The sequence below is a fragment of the Oncorhynchus masou genome, chromosome 14 (assembly GCF_036934945.1).
Source record: "Oncorhynchus masou masou isolate Uvic2021 chromosome 14, UVic_Omas_1.1, whole genome shotgun sequence".
In the NCBI taxonomy this organism is placed as follows: Eukaryota; Metazoa; Chordata; class Actinopteri; order Salmoniformes; family Salmonidae; genus Oncorhynchus; species Oncorhynchus masou.
The window spans coordinates 39,097,363-39,112,888 of NC_088225.1; the positions used below are offsets into that span (position 1 = coordinate 39,097,363).

General features: G+C 49.3%; 1 pseudogene; it reads left to right on the forward strand.

Annotated features, from left to right (window-relative positions):
• The first annotated feature begins 7,701 nt into the window (after positions 1-7,701).
• Positions 7,702-15,526, forward strand: part of LOC135553796 (protein kinase C beta type-like) — a 115,834-nt pseudogene continuing 108,009 nt past the window's right edge.

Genomic DNA, 15,526 nt, shown 5'->3' on the forward strand with positions numbered 1-15,526 from the left:
ATCACTACCATCACCACTACTACCATCGTCATCATCACCACTACCATCAACATCATCATCACCACCACTACCATCACCATCATCATCACCACCACTACCATCACCATCATCATCACCACCACTACCATCATCATCATCACCACTACTACCATCGTCACCATCACCATCACCATCATCACCATCATCATCACCATCATCATCACCATCATCATCACCACCATCACCATCACAACCATCACCATCATCACTACCATCATCACCATCATCACCACCATCATCACCATCATCATCATCATCATCATCATCACCACCATCACCATCATCACCATCACCACCATCACCATCATCACCATCATCATCACCACCATCACCATCATCACTACCATCATCACCATCATCACCATCACCACCATCACCACCATCACCATCATCACTACCATCATCACCATCATCACCACCATCATCACCATCACCATCATCATCACCATCACCACCACCATCATCATCATCATCACCATCATCATCATCACCACCATCATCATCACCATCATCACCATCACCATCATCACCATCATCACCATCATCACTACCATCATCACCATCATCACCATCATCATCATCACCATCACCATCATCACCATCATCATCACCACAATCACCACCATCATCACCACCACCATCACCACCACCATCATCATCACCATCATCATCACCATCATCACCATCACCATCATCATCACCATCATCATCACCACCACCATCATCACCATCATCACCACCACCATCAGCATCATCATCATCACCACTACCATCACCATCATCACCACCACCACCATCACCACCACCACCATCACCACCATCGTCATCATCACCACTACCATCGTCATCATCACCACCACCATCATCACTATCATCATCACCATCATCACCATCACCATCATCATCACCATCATCATCACCATCAACCACCACCATCATCATCACCATCATCACCACCACCATCACCACCACCATCATCACCACCATCATCATCACCATCATCATCACCACCATCATCATCACCATCATCATCACCATCATCACCATCACCATCATCATCACCATCATCATCACCACCACCATCATCACCATCATCACCACCACCATCAGCATCATCATCATCACCACTACCATCACCATCATCACCATCATCACCACTACCATCACCATCATCACCACTACTACCATCGTCATCATCACCACTACCATCACCATCATCATCACCACCACTACCATCATCATCATCACCACTACTACCATCGTCACCATCACCACTACCATCATCACCATCATCATCACCATCATCATCATCACCACCATCACCACCACCATCATCACAACCATCACCATCATCACCACCATCATCATCATCATCATCACCATCACCATCATCACTACCATCATCACCATCATCACCACCATCATCACCATCACCACCATCATCACCACCATCATCATCACCATCATCATCACCATCATCATCATCATCATCACCATCACCATCATCACTACCATCATCACCATCACCACCATCATCATCACCATCACCACTACCATCATCACCATCAACATCACCACAATCACCACCACTACCATTGTCATTATCACCACTACCATCATCACCACCACCACCATCACCACCACCACCACCATCGTCATCATCACCACTACCATTGTCATCATCACCACCACCATCATCACTATCATCATCACCATCATCACCATCATCATCACCATCGTCATCATCACCATCATCATCACCACCACCACCATCATCACCATCATCACCACCATCATCACCACCATCACCATCATCACCATCATCATCACCACCATCACCATCATCACATCACCACCACCACCATCACCACCACCACCATCGTCATCATCACCACTACCATCGTCATCATCACCACCACCATCATCACTATCATCATCACCATCATCACCATCATCATCACCATCGTCATCATCACCACCACCATTACCACCACCACCATCATCACTTTCATGATCACCATCATCACCATCATCATCACCATCGTCATCATCAGCACCACCATCATCACTATCATCATCACCACCACCACCATCACCACCACCATCATCACCTTCATCACCACTACCATCATCACCACCACCATCATCACTATCATCATCACCACCACCACCATCACCACCACCATCATCACCTTCATCACCACTACCATCATCACCACCATCATCATAACCATCACCACCACCATCACCATCATCACATCCATCATCATCATCCTCTTCATCATCATTTTGTCAATGTTGACATATTTCTGTTTTGTGCAGTCACCTTTTAGACCCCATAGAGCTATATCTGGGACACCAGACCCCATAGAGCTATACCTGGGGCACCAGACCCCATAGAGCTATATCTGGGACACCAGACCCCATAGAGCTATATCTGGGACATCAGACCCCATAGAGCTATATCTGGGACATAGAGCTATACCTGGGGCACCAGACCTCATAGAGCTATATCTGGGACACCAGACCCCATAGAGCTATATCTGGGACATAGAGCTATATCTGGGACACCAGACCCCATAGAGCTATATCTGGGACATAGAGCTATATATGGGACACCAGACACCATAGAGCTATACCTGGGGCATAGATCTATATCTGGGACATCAGACCCCATAGAGCTATATCTGGGACATAGAGCTATACCTGGGGCACCAGACCCCATAGAGCTATATCTGGGACACCAGACCCCATAGAGCTATACCTGGGGCACCAGACCCCATAGAGCTATATCTGGGACACCAGACCCCATAGAGCTATATCTGGGACACCAGACCCCATAGAGCTATATTTGGGACATAGAGCTATATCTGGGACACCAGACCCCATAGAGCTATATCTGGGGCATAGAGCTATATCTGGGACATCAGACCCCATAGAGCTATATCTAAGGGCATAGAGCTATATCTGGGACACTAGACCCCATAGAGCAATATCTGGGACATAGAGCTATATCTGGGACACCAGACCCCATAGAGCTATACCTGGGGCATAGAGCTATATCTGGGACATCAGACCCCATAGAGCTATATCTGGGACATAGAGCTATATCTGGGACACCAGACCCCATAGAGCTATACCTGGGACACCAGACCCCATAGAGCTATATCTGGGACATAAAACAATATCTGGGACACCAGACCCCATAGAGCGATACCTGGGGCAGCAGACCCCATAGAGCTAACCTGGGGCACCAGACCCCATAGAGCTATACCTGGGGCACCAGACCCCATAGAGAGATACCTGGGGCACCAGACCCCATAGAGCTATACCTGGGACATAGAGCTATATCTGGGACACCAGACCCCATAGAGCTATATCTGGGACATAGAGCTATATCTGGGGCACCAGACCACATAGAGCTATATCTGGGACATCAGACCCCATAGAGCTATATATGGGACATAGAGCTATATCTGGGGCATAGAGCTATATCTGGGACACCAGACCCCAAAGAGCTATATCTGGGACACCAGACACCATAGAGCTATATCTGGGGCACCAGGCCCCATAGATCTATATCTGGGGCACCAGGCCCCATAGAGCTATATCTGAGGCACCAGAACCCATAGAGCTATATCTGAGACAGCAGACCCCATATAGCTATATCTGGGACATCAGACCCCATAGAGCTATACCTGGGACATCAGACCCCATAGAGCTATATCTGGGACATCAGACCCCATAGAGCTATACCTGGGACACCAGACCCCATAGAGCTATATCTGGGACATAGAGCTATATCTGGGACATCAGACCCCATAGAGCTATACCTGGGGCACCAGATCCCATAGAGCTATATCAGGGGCACCAGACCCCATAGAGCTATATCTGGGATACCAGACTCCATTGAGCTATATCTGGGGCATAGAGCTATATCTGGGGCATAGAGCTATATCTGGGGCATAGAGCTATATCTGGGGCACCAGAACCCATAGAACTATATCTGGGACACCAGACCCCATAGAGCTATATCTGGGGCACCAGGCCACATAGAGCTATATCTGGGGCACCAGACCCCATAAAGCTATATCTGGGGCACCAGACCCCATAGAGCTATATCTGGGACATCAGACCCCATAGAGCTATATCTGGGACATCAGACCCCATAGAGCTATATCTGTGACATCTTACCCCATAGAGCTATTGCTGGGACTTCAGACCCCATAGAGCTATATCTGGGACATAGAGCTATATCTGGGACACCAGACCCCATAGAGCTATATCTGGGACATCAGACCCCATAGAGCTATATCTGGGGCACCAGACCCCATAAAGCTATACCTGGGGCACCAGACCCCATAGAGCTTTATCTGGGACATAGAGCTATATCTGGGACATCAGACCCCATAGAACTATATCTGGGACATCTTACCCCATAGAGCTATATCTGGGACATTAGACCCTATAGAGCTATATCTGGGACATAGAGCTATATCTGGGGCACCAGAACCCAAATAACTATATCTGGGGCACCAGACCCCATAGAGCTATATCTGGGGCATCAGACCCCATAGAACTATATCTGGGGCATAGAGCTATATCTGGGGCACCAGAACCCATAGAGCTATACCTGGGACATCAGACCCCATAGAGCTATACCTGGGACACCAGACCCCATAAAGCTATATCTGTGACACCACACCCCATAGAGCTACATCTAGTGCACCAGACCCCATATAGCTATATCTGGGACACCAGACCCCATAGAGCTATATCTGTGACACCACACCCCATAGAGCTACATCTAGTGCACCAGACCCCATATAGCTATATCTGGACACCAGACCCCATAGAGCGATATCTGGTGTATAGAGCTATATCTGGGACACCAGACCCCGTAGAGCTATATCTGGGACATCAGACCACATAGAGCGATATCTGGTGCATAGAGCTATACATGGGGCGCCAGACCCCATAGAGCTATATCTGGGGCACCAGACCCCATCGAGCTATATCTGGGACATCAGACCCCATAGAGCTATATCTGGGGCACCAGACCTCATAGAGCTATATCTGGGACATAGAGCTATATCTGGGACATCAGACCCCATGGAGCTATATCTGGGACATCTTACCCCATAGATCTATATCTGGGACATAGAGCTATATCTGGGACATCAGACCCCATAGAGCTATATCTGGGGCATCAGACCCCATAGAGCTATATCTGGGGCACCAGAACCCATAGAGCTATATCTGGGACATCAGACCCCATAGAGATATATCTGGGGCATAGAGCTATATCTGGGGCATAGAGCTATATTAATTTTATTTAATTTACCTTTATTTAACCAGGCAAGTCAGTTAAGAACAAATTCTTATTTTCAATGACGGCCTGGGAACAGTGGGTTAACTGCCTGTTCAGGGGCAGAACGACAGATTTGTACCTTGTCAGCTCGGGGGTTTGAACTCTCAACCTTCCGGTACCTAGTCCAACGCTCTAACCACTAGGCTACACTGCCGCCCCAAAGCGCTATATCTGGGACACCAGGCCCCATAGAGCTATATCTGGGACATAGAGCTATATCTGGGACATCAGACCCCATAGAGCTATATCTGGGACATCTTACCCCATAGAGCTATATCTGGGACATAGAGCTATATCTGGGACATCAGAACCCATAGAGCTATATCTGGGACACCAGACCCCATAGAGCTATATCTGGGACACCAGACCCCATATAGCTATATCTGGGACATCAGAACCCATAGAGCTATATCTGGGGCACCAGACCCCATAGAGCTATACCTGGGGCATCAGACCCCATTGAGCTATACCTGGGGCACCAGACCCCATAGAGCTATATCTGGGACATCAGACCACATAGAGCGATATCTGGTGCATAGAGCTATACATGGGGCGCCAGACCCCATAGAGCTATATCTGGGGCACCAGACCCCATCGAGCTATATCTGGGACATCAGACCCCATAGAGCTATATCTGGGGCACCAGACCTCATAGAGCTATATCTGGGACATAGAGCTATATCTGGGACATCAGAAACCTTTGGAGCTATATCTGGGACATCTTACCCCATAGATCTATATCTGGGACATAGAGCTATATCTGGGACACCAGACCCCATAGAGCTATATCTGGGGCATCAGACCCCATAGAGCTATATCTGGGGCACCAGAACCCATAGAGCTATATCTGGGACATCAGACCCCATAGAGATATATCTGGGGCATAGAGCTATATCTTGGGCATAGAGCTATATTAATTTTATTTAATTTACCTTTATTTAACCAGGCAAGTCAGTTAAGAACAAATTCTTATTTTCAATGACGGCCTGGGAACAGTGGGTTAACTGCCTGTTCAGGGGCAGAACGACAGATTTGTACCTTGTCAGCTCGGGGGTTTGAACTCTCAACCTTCCGGTACCTAGTCCAACGCTCTAACCACTAGACTACACTGCCGCCCCAAAGCGCTATATCTGGGACACCAGGCCCCATAGAGCTATATTTGGGGCACCAGACCCCATAAAGCTATACCTGGGACACCAGACCCCATAGAGCTATACCTGGGGCATCAGACCCCATAGAGCTATATCTGGGACATAGAGCTATATCTGGGACATCAGACCCCATAGAGCTATATCTGGGACATCAGACCCCATAGAGCTATATCTGGGACATCTTACCCCATAGAGCTATATCTGGGACATAGAGCTATATCTGGGACATCTTACCCCATACAGCTATATCTGGGGCATAGAGCTATATCTGGGACATCAGAACCCATAGAGCTATATCTGGGACACCAGACCCCATAGAGCTATATCTGGGACACCAGACCCCATATAGCTATATCTGGGACATCAGAACCCATAGAGCTATATCTGGGGCACCAGACCCCATAGAGCTATATCTGGGACATCAGACCCCATAGAGCTATACCTGGAGCACCAAACCCCATAGAGCTATACCTGGGACACCAGACCCCATAGAGCTATATCTGGGACATAGAGCTATATCTGGGACATCAGACCCCATAGAGCTATATCTGGGGCATAGAGCTATATCTGGGACATAGAGCTATATCTGGGGCACCAGACCCCATAGAGCTATACCTGGGGCACCAGACCCCATAGAGCTATATCTGGGGCATAGAGCAATACCTGTGACATCAGACCCCATAGAGCTATACCTAGGACACCAGACCCCATAGAGCTATACCTAGGACACCAGACCCCATGGAGCAATACCTGGGACATCAGACCCCATAGAGCTATGTCTGGGGCATAGAGCTATATCTGGGGCACCAGTTGACACATTTCGTATAATTGGAATGTTATAAAACCCTACCTGTAGAGACACACACACACACACACACACACACACACACACACACACACACACACACACACACACACACACACACACACACACACACAGGTGTGTTACATGTTGAGTTGAAGAGGCGAGGTTTAGTAACAGGGGAGGGTGTGTGTGTGTGTGTGTGTGTGTGTGTGTGTGTGTGTGTGTGTGTGTGTGTGTGTGTGTGTGTGTGTGTGTGTGTGTGTGTGTGCGTGTGTGTGTGGCGGTTCTCTCATGCTCTCCAATGTACTGCCTTTGCAAGCAGCAGTCAGCCGGTGGAAAGAACGAGAGCCGAGTCGCGCTGGAAGAAGGAACGGCTGCGGATCTTAATGAGCCAGTTGCCCGTTACAAACGGAGATAACACACACACAAGACACGGACACTGATTGAAACAACACACGGACATTTGCGGTTCTCCAAACAAAACTTATACTATTGTCGCAACGCACAAAAACACACAGTTCCGCGTTGAAACCTAAACCGAACGAAAGCCATGGCTGACTCCGGAGCGAACAGCAACAGCGACGGGGAGGAAAAACCGATGCGGGGCTTCGCTCGCCAGGGCGCTCTCCGACAGAAGAACGTGCACGAAGTGAAGGACCACAAGTTCATCGCTCGTTTCTTCAAACAGCCGACCTTCTGCAGCCACTGCACCGACTTCATCTGGTGAGAGAGATGGATGGATGGAGGGGAGGGAGAGAAAGAGAGAGGTACCGCCGGGGTGGCTTTGAATGAAGAGTTTGACCCCTTTGTGATGAGGGCTGTAGGTTCCTGTTGGAAAGAGGGAGAGATAGAGGGAGGTACCGCCGGGGTGGCTTTGAATGAAGAGTTTGTCCCCTTTTTGCTGAGGGCTGTAGGCTCCTGTTGGAAAGAGGGAGAGATAGAGGGAGAGATATCGGAGTGTCTGAGAGGGGAGAGTAGAACAGAGCAGGCTTGGATACACACTGGGCACAGACGTCAATTCAAAGTCTATTCCACGTTGGTTGACGGGGGAAACAACGCACTGTGTGCCCAGTGGGTTTAGGTTGTCCACAGTATCTCACCCCTGTAGCATCAGGCTAGACTATAGGCTGTCCAGTATCTCACCCCTGTAGCATCAGGCTATAGGCTGTCCAGTATCTCACCCCTGCATCAGGCTATAGTCTGTCCAGTATCTCACCCCTGCATCAGGCTAGGCTATAGGCTGTCCAGTTTCTCACCCCTGTAGCATCAGGCTATAGTCTGTCCAGTATCTCACCCCTGTAGCATCAGGCTATAGTCTGTCCAGTATCTCACCCCTGCATCAGGCTAGGCTCTAGTCTGTCCAGTATCTCACCCCTGTAGCATCAGGCTAGACTATAGTCTGTCCAGTATCTCACCCCTGCATCAGGCTAGGCTATAGGCTGTCCAGTTTCTCACCCCTGTAGCATCAGGCTAGACTATAGGCTGTCCAGTATCTCACCCCTGTAGCATCAGGCTAGGCTATAGTCTGTCCAGTATCTCACCCCTGCATCAGGCTAGGCTATAGGCTGTCCAGTATCTCACCCCTGCATCAGGCTAGGCTATAGGCTGTCCAGTATCTCACCCCTGTAGCATCAGGCTAGGCTATAGGCTGTCCAGTATCTCACCCCTGTAGCATCAGGCTAGGCTATAGGCTGTCCAGTTTCTCACCCCTGTAGCATCAGGCTAGACTATAGGCTGTCCAGTATCTCACCCCTGCAGCATCAGGCTAGACTATAGGCTGTCCAGTATCTCACCCCTGTAGCATCAGGCTAGGCTATAGGCTGTCCAGTATCTCACCCCTGTAGCATCAGGCTAGACTATAGGCTGTCCAGTACCTCACCCCTGTAGCATCAGGCTAGGCTATAGGCTGTCCAGTATCTCACCCCTGCAGCATCAGGCTAGACTATAGGCTGTCCAGTATCTCACCCCTGTAGCATCAGGCTAGGCTATAGGCTGTCCAGTATCTCACCCCTGTAGCATCAGGCTATAGGCTGTCCAGTATCTCACCCCTGTAGCATCAGGCTAGACTATAGGCTGTCCAGTATCTCACCCCTACAGCATCAGGCTAGGCTATAGGCTGTCCAGTATCTCACCCCTGTAGCATCAGGCTAGACTATAGGCTGTCCAGTATCTCACCCCTGCATCAGGCTAGACTATAGGCTGTCCAGTATCTCACCCCTGCATCAGGCTAGACTATAGGCTGTCCAGTATCTCACCCCTGCATCAGGCTAGACTATAGGCTGTCCAGTATCTCACCCCTGTAGCATCAGGCTAGACTATAGGCTGTCCAGTATCTCACCCCTGTAGCATCAGGCTATAGGCTGTCCAGTATCTCACCCCTGTAGCATCAGGCTATAGGCTGTCCAGTATCTCACCCCTGCATCAGGCTAGACTATAGGCTGTCCAGTATCTCACCCCTGTAGCATCAGGCTAGGCTATAGGCTGTCCAGTATCTCACCCCTGTAGCATCAGGCTAGACTATAGGCTGTCCAGTATCTCACCCCTGTAGCATCAGGCTATAGGCTGTCCAGTATCTCACCCCTGTAGCATCAGGCTAGACTATAGGCTGTCCAGTATCTCACCCCTGTAGCATCAGGCTAGACTATAGGCTGTCCAGTATCTCACCCCTGTAGCATCAGGCTAGACTATAGGCTGTCCAGTATCTCACCCCTGTAGCATCAGGCTAGGCTATAGGCTGTCCAGTATCTCACCCCTGTAGCATCAGGCTAGACTATAGGCTGTCCAGTATCTCACCCCTGTAGCATCAGGCTAGACTATAGGCTGTCCAGTATCTCACCCCTGCATCAGGCTATAGGCTGTCCAGTATCTCACCCCTACAGCATCAGGCTAGACTATAGGCTGTCCAGTATCTCACCCCTGTAGCATCAGGCTAGACTATAGGCTGTCCAGTATCTCACCCCTACAGCATCAGGCTAGACTATAGGCTGTCCAGTATCTCACCCCAGCATCAGGCTAGGCTATAGGCTGTCCAGTATCTCACCCCTGCATCAGGCTAGACTATAGGCTGTCCAGTATCTCACCCCTGCATCAGGCTAGACTATAGGCTGTCCAGTATCTCACCCCTGTAGCATCAGGCTAGACTATAGGCTGTCCAGTATCTCACCCCTGCATCAGGCTAGGCTATAGGCTGTCCAGTATCTCACCCCTGTAGCATCAGGCTAGACTATAGGCTGTCCAGTATCTCACCCCTACAGCATCAGGCTAGACTATAGGCTGTCCAGTATCTCACCCCTGCATCAGGCTAGGCTATAGGCTGTCCAGTATCTCACCCCTGCATCAAGCTAGACTATAGGCTGTCCAGTATCTCACCCCTGTAGAATCAGGCTAGACTATAGGCTGTCCAGTATCTCACCCCTGTAGCATCAGGCTAGACTATAGGCTGTCCAGTATCTCACCCCTGCATTAGGCTAGACTATAGGCTGTCCAGTACCTCATCTCTGCAGCATCTGGCTAGACTATAGGCTGTCCAGTATCTCACCCCAGCATCAGGCTAGGCTATAGGCTGTCCAGTATCTCACCCCTGTAGCATCAGGCTAGACTATAGGCTGTCCAGTATCTCACCCCTGTAGCATCAGGCTAGACTATAGGCTGTCCAGTATCTCACCCCTGTAGCATCAGGCTATAGGCTGTCCAGTATCTCACCCCTACAGCATCAGGCTAGACTATAGGCTGTCCAGTATCTCACCCCAGCATCAGGCTATACTATAGGCTGTCCAGTTTCTCACCCCTGTAGCATCAGGCTAGACTATAGGCTGTCCAGTATCTCACCCCTGCAGCATCAGGCTATAGTCTGTCCAGTATCTCACCCCTGCAGCATCATTCTATAGGCTGTCCAGTTTCTCACCCCTGTAGCATCAGGCTAGACTATAGGCTGTCCAGTATCTCACCCCTGCAGCATCAGGCTATAGTCTGTCCAGTATCTCACCCCTGCAGCATCAGGCTATAGTCTGTCCAGTATCTCACCCCTGCAGCATCATTCTATAGGCTGTCCAGTACCTCACCCCTGCATCAGGCTAGACTATAGGCTGTCCAGTATCTCACCCCTGCAGCATCAGGCTATAGTCTGTCCAGTATCTCACCCCTGCAGCATCAGGCTAGACTATAGGCTGTCCAGTATCTCACCCCTGTAGCATCAGGCTAGACTATAGGCTGTCCAGTATCTCACCCCTGCATCAGGCTAGACTATAGGCTGTCCAGTATCTCACCCCTGCATCAGGCTATAGGCTGTCCAGTATCTCACCCCTGCATCAGGCTAGACTATAGGCTGTCCAGTATCTCACCCCTGCAGCATCTGGCTAGACTATAGGCTGTCCAGTATCTCACCCCTGTAGCATCAGGCTAGACTATAGGCTGTCCAGTATCTCACCCCTACAGCATCAGGCTAGACTATAGGCTGTCCAGTATCTCACCGCTGTAGCATCAGGCTAGACTATAGGCTGTCCAGTATCTCACCCCTGTAGCATCAGGCTATAGGCTGTCCAGTATCTCACCCCTGCATCAGGCTAGACTATAGGCTGTCCAGTATCTCACCCCTGTAGCATCAGGCTAGACTATAGGCTGTCCAGTATCTCACCCCTGTAGCATCAGGCTAGACTATAGGCTGTCCAGTATCTCACCCCTGTAGCATCAGGCTAGGCTATAGGCTGTCCAGTATCTCACCCCTGTAGCATCAGGCTAGGCTATAGGCTGTCCAGTATCTCACCCCTGCATCAGGCTATAGGCTGTCCAGTATCTCACCCCTGTAGCATCAGGCTAGACTATAGGCTGTCCAGTATCTCACCCCTGTAGCATCAGGCTAGGCTATAGTCTGTCCAGTACCTCACCCCTGCATCAGGCTAGACTGCATCATGCTCTAACTCTCTAGAGACGGCAGGAGAGGTGGAGATACCAGCTGATGATGACTTTGAGATATCAGCTGATGTACAAAGAGCTATATACATGAATTTGATTTGATTTGTTGTGTGTTGGGTGGTGGTGATTGTTTCTCATTTAAAAAACACAAACCAGAATGTCCCGGGGTGTTGAGTGACATGTTGACGCTCGTTTTTAGTTATGCAACATCCATCCATCTGTCTTCGTTTGTTGTCTCAGTTATCCAAGTGTGTGTTTTGACTAATGTTTTTTCTATGTATTTGTTTTGTAGGGGATTTGGCAAGCAGGGATTCCAGTGTCAAGGTGGGTGTCTCTCCACTAGCCTGAGAATCTATTTTCTTTACCCACACTCACTCACTCACTCACTCACTCACTCACTCACTCACTCACTCACTCACTCACTCACTCACTCACTCACTCACTCACTCACCCACCCACCCACCCACCCACCCACCCACCCACCCACCAGCTCTCTCACTTTCTCTCCCTCTCTCTCCTCTCTCTTTATCTCTTTCTCTCTCTCCTCTCTCTCTCTCTGTCTCTCTCTCTGTCTTTCGTCGTTCTCTCTCTCTCCCGCTCGCTCTCTCGCTCTCTCTCTCTCTCTCTCTGTCTTTCGTCTTTCTCTCTCTCTCTCCTCTCTCTTTATCTCTCTCTCTTTATCTCTCTCACTTTCTCTCCCTCTCTCCTCTCTCTTTATCTCTCTCTCCTCTCTCTTTATCTCTCTCTCTCTTCCTATCTCTGTCTCTCTCTCTCCTCTCTCTTTATCTCTCTCTCCTCTCTCTTTATCTCTCTCTCTATCTCTCTCCTCTCTCTCTCTGTCTTTCGTCTTTCTCTTTCTCTCTCTCTCTCTCTCTCTCTCTCTCTCTCTCTCTCTCTCTCTCTCTCTCTCTCTCTCTCTCTCTCTCTCTGCTACTCCCTCCGTGTGTGTCGGGGTTGTCCTGGGTTGAGCTCTCTCAGCCAACTGTGTGTCTGGAGTAGAGAGAGTCACTACACAGCTCAGGGCAAAAGGGAATTCCTCTCTCCACTAGGTCACACAAACATTCACATTTAGCAGAATGTGTGTGTGTGTGTGTGTGTTTGTGTGTGTGTGTGTGTGTGTGTGTGTGTGTGTGTGTGTGTGTGTGTGTGTGTGCAGTCACTGGAAACATCACTGCGAGGTGTGTGTCTGTGTTTACTGAGAGATAAGACTTTGGTTCTAGCTCTTTAGTTTTTTGTTAATGTCAGTATTTAAAATATTTTTATTTTCAATTTAACAAGTCAGTTAAAGAACACATTCTTATTTACAATGACCGGCCGAGGAACAATGGGTTAACTTCCTGTTCATTTTTACCTTGTCAGCTCGGGGATTCGTTCTAGCAACCTTTCAGTTACTTGCCCAACGCTCTAACCACTAGGCTACCTGCCTCTAACCACTAGACTACCTGCTCTAACTACTAGGCTACCTGCTCTAACCACTAGCCTACCTGCTCTAACCACTAGCCTACCTGCTCTAACCACTAGCCTACCTGCTCTAACCACTAGCCTACCTGCTCTAACCACTAGCCTACCTGCTCTAACCACTAGGCTACCTGCTCTAACCACTAGGCTCTAACCACTAGGCTACCTGCTCTAACCACTAGGCTCTAACCACTTGGCTACCTGCTCTAACCACTAGGCTCTAACCACTAGCCTACCTGCTCTAACCACTAGCCTACCTGCTCTAACCACTAGGCTACCTGCTCTAACCACTAGGCTCTAACCACTAGGCTACCTGCTCTAACCACTAGGCTACCTGCTCTAACCACTAGGGTACCTGCCTCTGACCACTAGGCTACCTGCTCTAACCACTAGGCTACCTGCTCTAACTACTAGGCTACCTGCTCTAACCACTAGGCTACCTGCTCTAACCACTAGGCTACCTGCTCTAACCACTAGGCTACCTGCTCTAACCACTAGGCTACCTGCCTCTGACCACTAGGCTACCTGCTCTAACCACTAGGTTACCTGCTCTAACCACTAGGCTACCTGGCTCTAACCACTAGGCTACCTGCTCTAACCACTAGGCTACCTGCTCTAACCACTAGGCTACCTGCTCTAACCACTAGGCTAACTGCTCTAACCACTAGGCTACCTGCCTCTAACCACTAGGCTACCTGCCTCTAACCGCTAGGCTACCTGCCTCTAACCACTAGGCTACCTGCCTCTAACCACTAGGCTACCTGCCTCTAACCACTAGGCTACCTGTCTCTAACCACTAGGCTACCTGTCTCTAACCACGAGGCTACATGCCTCTAACCACTAGGCTACCTGCCTCTAACCACTAGGCTACCTGTCTCTAACCACTAGGCTACATGCCTCTAACCACTAGACTATCTGCCTCTAACCACTAGGCTACCTGTCTCGAACCACTAGGCTTGCTGACTATTGTAGCTGACTATTGTAGCTGACTATTGTAGCTGACTATTGTAGCTGACTGTTGTAGCTGACCGTTGTAGCTAACTATTGTAGCTGACTGTTGTAGCTGACTATTGTAGTTGACTATTGTAGTTGACTATTGTAGTTGACTATTGTAGTTGACTGTTGTATCTGACCGTTGTAGCTGACTATTGTAGCTGACTGTTGTAGCTGACTATTGTAGTTGACTATTGTAGTTGACTATTGTAGCTTACTATTGTAGCTTACTATTGTAGCTGACTATTGTAGCTTACTATTGTAGCTTACTATTGTAGCTTACTATTGTAGCTGACTGATGTAGCTGACTATTGTAAATGACTGTTGTAGCTGACTATTGTAGCTGACTGTTGTAGCTGACTATTGTAGCTGACTATTGTAAATGACTGTTGTAGCTGACTATTGTAAATGACTGTTGTAGCTGACTATTGTAGCTGACTGTCGTAACTGACTGTCGTAGCTGACTGTCGTAGCTGACTGTCGTAAATTACTGTTGTAGCTGACTGTTGTAGCCGACTGATGTAGCCGACTGTTGTAGCCGACTGATGGAGCCGACTGATGGAGCCGACTGATGTAGCCGACTGATGTAGCCGACTGATGGAGCCGACTGATATAGCCGACTGATGTAGCCGACTGTTGTAGCCGACTGATGTAGCCGACTGATGTAGCCGACCGATGTAGCCGACCGATGTAGCCGACCGATGTAGCCGACCGATGTAGCCGACCGATGTAGCCGACCGATGGAGCCGACTGATATAGCCGACTGATGTAGCCGACTGTTGTAGCCGACTGATGTAG